The sequence below is a fragment of the Helianthus annuus genome, chromosome 2, assembly GCF_002127325.2.
Source record: "Helianthus annuus cultivar XRQ/B chromosome 2, HanXRQr2.0-SUNRISE, whole genome shotgun sequence".
NCBI classification, from domain to species: domain Eukaryota; kingdom Viridiplantae; phylum Streptophyta; class Magnoliopsida; order Asterales; family Asteraceae; genus Helianthus; species Helianthus annuus.
Window position 1 is genome coordinate 95,791,526 of NC_035434.2, and position 5,870 is coordinate 95,797,395.

The 5,870-nt window shown below is 37.7% G+C and overlaps 1 long non-coding RNA gene across 1 annotated transcript; it reads left to right on the top strand.

Moving 5' to 3' along the window:
• LOC110915959 lies at nt 1-1,941 on the top strand. The gene is made up of 2 exons (XR_002579387.2): nt 1-369; nt 1,741-1,941. It is a non-coding gene; the product is annotated as an uncharacterized LOC110915959 (long non-coding RNA).
• The last annotated feature ends 3,929 nt before the right edge of the window (nt 1,942-5,870 follow it).

Genomic DNA, 5,870 nt, shown 5'->3' on the forward strand with positions numbered 1-5,870 from the left:
AACATCAGTTATATATCTCTATTAAAACACCCCATATGCTTGACATGTGAGGGTAATTTGATCATTTCAGTCCATCTGATTATAAAAAGAGTTAAATACCTGATAGGTTTCACCCCACCTCCTTCTTCTTCCCCAAACCACCACCACCATTTCGTAAAGGAAGACATTAGATATGTTGATGTTCAACATTATGCTAAAGAACTCAAAAATCAATATAAATGACACACAGTCACAGACACACCTTGAGGTGGCTTCTTATGGTGGTGGCCATGGCGGCGTTGACCGAGCAGGTACCGCCGATCAAAGAGCTGAAAGATCCCATTCATGCATCCCAATTGCTTTTGCAACTCATGTGTATCTTCTCCTAAGGTATGCATAACCTCAGTAGACATTTATATTCCACTTTTACAAAATTCAAAACAGAAAGTAAGATACTTATTTCCTGTTTTCTAGGCTCTTAAGAGTACAGAGAATGTGCAGAACCAAAAAAAGTGTTTATATATTTCTGAATTCTGGGCTCTTTCTCTCTCTCTCTTTTTGTTGAAATATTGAATGCTAGAGGCTTAGATTTTAGAATTGGGATAGCTGTAGTTATTTCATGTGGAAATTTTAATTGGTGACAAATTTTTGGACTCATGAAAGAAGTATTGGCATTTTAATCGGTGTAGGAGATGAAATTAATCGGTGGAGGAGATGAAATGGTGGTGGTGGTTTAGGGAAGAAGGGGTGGGGTGGGACCTATCATGTATTTAATTCTTTTTATAGTAGGATGGACTAAAATGACTAAATTACCCTCACATGCCAAGCACATGGGGTGTTTTAACAGAGATATTTAACTGATGTTAGGGCTGGGGACCAAACGAGTTCATTTTTGACAAGTTTTGGTACCACACGTGTAATTAGTAAATCACTAGGACCACGTCTGCAATTTTTACAAACCACAGGGACCAACCAAGCATTTAACTCGACTACTTTAAAAAAAAAATATTTTACTTTTCATTTACATTTTTTAAAGTTAAATTTCATTCATTAACAACACGCTAACTCTCAAAACTAGAGAAGCCCGCAACAACAAACAGCACCACTGTAAGGACATAAATTTACATCAATCAGGCCAAATTGGGTTCAGGTTAGGATACAGAAAAGGTTCATACACTTAATCTAATCTGCCGAGCTAATCTAAGGTGAGTTCATACTTTTCTAAAAAGCATGTAATTCCTGGTGGTTTGAGAATGGAGCAAATAACAACTATCCCCCGTGGGTGGGATGCAACTTACGTATTCTCCTTGGATAGAATGTGAGAAACCTTGTCCCCCCTTGGGTGGGACAACACGTTAATTTACTATTTATAGTACATGTCTTAAACAAACTAGACGAAACTCTATTTGAAAGTCCCCACACATTTTATACCGATTAATCGTCGGGCCAATGGCGAGCGGGTTATTAGTTGAATAGCGCTATTAGGCTTGACAAGCCTCACACCGTGCCGCAGAGGACGGGCGTGGACTAATATACTTGGGCACTTAGTCAATGATGATAGACATTGACTCGGGGCACTAAACATAACATGCTTTGCAGAGTAATTTAACAAACTTATGACATGTTTAAAACAATGGGGTAGCTCCCCATGACATGTTTATTAAGAACAGAGTAATTTAACAAACTTATGTTTTTGGAACAACACTAAACAACTGTGAACTCACCAACATTTTTGTTGATACGTTACTACATGCTTTGCAGGTCGTTAGGTACTTACTGGAGCTTGCACGGAGGACTGGTTGTTGTGGGAGAAGAACCATTATTGGGTTCTTATGAAACTTCATGAACTTTTAAACTTTTGATTTGGGTTTTAGACATTATGCTTCCGCTGGCACTTAAATTTGGTTTTGGATATTTGTTTTCGTAAACACTAATCGTATTGATTGCGCTGGACTTTATTTACTTTTACTTATTGTTCATGTAACACCTTGAAAATTCCTGTCCAACGAAATAAAGACACGTGTCATGTGGGACAAATGTGTCAGAAACCCGGGTCAAATATAAAGATGCGTGGTAGGATTTTAAGAGGGCGTCATGTTATAAAAATACCTCTGAACGACACGAATTTATAAATCCCAAGATCCATAAATTATTTGATAAACATCTTATATATTTTTACCGGTTGATTCTAAATAAACAAAACTCCATCCTTTATAAGGAAGTTGGATTATTAATAAGTGTTACTACAATAAATTCTGATTTTTAAATCCTAATCTAGTGAGAATCGGGAGTTGATGAGAATTCAAGCTTTTCTTGTAATTTCCGTCACTTTACAAGTCCCACAAGAATTCAATTTGAAAAAGGGGACATGTAAGAACCATTCAAGCATGCAATGGCTGAGCAGATGGTCCCACAACTGAAAAAGATGGCTTGGATTCGGGTTTGTTTGATTGCATGGTCAAGACTTGAAAGTTACAAATTTTTGTCCTCTGACCACCGGCTACGGACCGCAAGGCCCTAGGCTTACGGTCCGTAAGGAGGGTACCTGGGCGTTTTCAGCAAAGGTCGGTTACGGACCGTGATTGTTTCAGCATACGGTCCGCAAGAGGATCTTACGGACCGCAAGGCCTTAAGCTTACGGTCCGTAAGGTTGTCGCTGGCAGCAGGATTTGGACAGCTGCCTGTTCAGCCTGTTACACCGACTTAAAAAGGTGGTTTTCGAAACAATGGCCTTGCTAGGCAGTATTTAGCCCTCTAGGGACATCTGGGATGATCTTGTAACTATCCTAGACTACCTTGGCATGATCTTGAGCCTTTTGGTTCACTATAAAAGGGACTTGAGTGGTGACCATTTGGACTTACTCATTCACATTACACTCAAGGCACTCTTTGGAGCTTCTCTGGATATCAACCAAGATTCCCTTAAGCCTCTAATCCTTCTTAGGACTCTTGTAAGTGTCCTTAACCTCCCTTAATTCGTTTTAGCTTAGTTAATTAGCTAAAAGTCAAACCGTCGTAATTAAGGTTTGACTTCGTGATTAATTAAAATGTGCTCTGTCAAATCACGAATTAAAACACCTTTAAGTAGGTAATTATGTGGGTAATAAACCCTTAAAAGGGTATTTCCAGATTCCCACTCTAAACATGTCAATTGTCGAGTCAAAGCTTATTATAAAAAGTCAACAGAATACTTATTTGCGGATTAATGCGTAATTAGTAATGTAAGGTGCATGCAACCTATTTGATCATTAATATAACTTGGTAAATAATGTAAGAACATGTTCCAACATGTTCAACTCGACAATTTTCAGTTTAGGCTCAGTTTGGAACCGAAAGTCGCAAAGTTCGACTTCTGATTTGACTTTCAGTTCTGATCCGTTTAAGCCAAGATTAGGAATGCCTTAGAGCTTCTTTTGGACCTATTTGCAGGTTAGTATAACTCTCTGAGATTATACTACTTGGTTCATTAGATATCCTATTCACATGCATGTTTCCGTTAATCGCTTATATGTTGACCATTATGCCCATTTGACCTTAAAATGTGATTTTTGAAAATGTAAAAGGGTAGGTACCTTAGCTACTGATTTATAAACTTGCACCCAAAATTTGAGGTCAGTTTGAGGTCTAGATTGGGAGTTATGCTCAATAGCGTAATTAAGAGCTTCTTTACTAAGTAAATGGCGTAAATTACGTATAGCCTATCAAAACCCAAATTTTTATACCAAACTTTATACCCACTGTTATAAAATAATATTTTGGGATTTTCGGTGATTTTTATTTATTTTTAGGCTGAGCATAACTTAGTGTTCTAAGATTAATTCGGTTTATGCCGGTTTTGCCCTTTTTAGCCATAAATTGAGTTTTACAAATCCTTTTGACCTCAAACCAATTTCTACTGATTTGTTATGATAAATAAATTATTTTGAGCCTTCTGAAATATTAAAAATATCAGCTTTTTACAGAAAACCCGGAAATGGCTCCAAATCACCTTTTTAGGCATTTTTAACGCATAAGTGTGCTCTAGAACCTTATTAAGCTTAAGGGATTGAACCTACTGATGTAATTAGTGAATTTTTATATTTTTAACAGTAGGCAAATGTTTTGAACTCAGAGTTCCAGAATTGACCTTTTAGGCACATGTGAAATTACCAAAATGCCCCTACTGTTCATAGTAAGGTTAAGGGTAATAAATTTCACATAGACTTGCTACCCTACTGTTATAACTTAGTAAATTAAGTATATTTACTAATTTAATCAGACCTGTAACTCAGGTTATTATTTTACCCCTTTTACACCTTATAAAATGACCAAAACGCCCTTATGAGGCATAGTTTTGGTTTAAAATCATTTGGGGCATAATGGAAGGTATCATTCTGATATCACAACATATTTTAAGAATATTGACTTCAGAAACTTGTATTTGACTCTTGTGGTTACTCGTTACGCACTATACGCGTTTGGATCGGCTTATGTGACTAGTTTGGCCATTTTAACTGAAACGGGTCAAACCATATCTTTTTCGGTCTCAAATCCAGAATGTGATTATATTACCCATATTAAACAAGTGTGCAAGCTTGTTGGGTCAAAACCACATTCTAAAACGATCTTCGCCTTATTGTGCGTTTAAAACCGTAATCTTCCTTTTAACTAACCGGTCTAAGCTTAAGACCCGTTAGAATTCTAATAGGTTATTAAAACCTTAATTTCCAGATCTAGGAGCCCAGTAAAAGCTACGTGCACTCGCTATATTTAGTTATTACTTGCTCAGGTAAATACGTTTAACTTATTTTCCCTATACGGGCTTGGGGTACGGTATATAAAATACCGCTTAGTCGGGGAATTGACCTTAACCAGTTGATGGCTAAGTGTTGTCAAATTAACTCGTTTTGAAAATGCTGTTTTGTTTGTTTAACGCCTTTGGGGGTTTAATGACCATGTCCCGGATATCCTTGGCATCATTCAAAGAATGGCCATGACCTTAACACACAGGTGTAGGCGTACACCCGTTGTGTATTTCATTATTGTATAATCGTCGGCCGAGAGAAGTCTTGCGACGGAATTATATTAAGTGGTGTGTCCATTGAACCTTAACCCGGCACGACCCGGGCCACTGAACGCATAACGAACATGTAATTCTTTTACAAGATTATTAAGCAAATAATTATCCCAAGTTATAAAAAGTTTTATGCCACGGGCATTTAAATCAATTCTTAAACATTTTCAAAATGAGTCAGTTAAATTGTATTTACCAGTGTAAAGTGACGTATTTTCCAAAAAGGCTAAGTGCAGGTACTACGCGTAATAGGCTGGTCACTCCTTAAGCATCCATAGAAGTCTCGCAAGCTTAGGATGCATGAAGTCTGTTGAAATGAAGTTTCCTTTTGTTTTGAATCTGCCTGTGGATCTATTTCGACATTTTGTGATACTTGAATATTACAATAATTTAAGTTGAAATAAATCTTTCTTTTGCTTCCGCTGTGCATCTGATTATTGTACGTTTGACTATGACGATATCAACTACGTCATGAAATCCCCACCGGGCCCATCGGTGACACGTGGAAATTAGGGGTGTGACAGGTTGGTATCAGAGCCAACGTTGAGTGAATTAAACACTAGCCTTTTTGTGTTTAATCTCAATGACATAAATGCAGATTCCTCGAGTTCCGAGTCTAGACAAAGAACATAGGACAAACTCTGTTTTCTTTTATTTTATTGAGTCTTTTATTATATATTGGTCGTTATCTTATCAATGATTGCAGGTCAAAATGCCACCAAGATTTCTTCGCGGTCGAGGCAAAGGACCAGTCACGGGTCACGATCACGAAGCCGGACCTTCGCACCGGCGTACCCCATCCATTACCATGAGCACTAGTCCACAAGAGCTGTGGAGG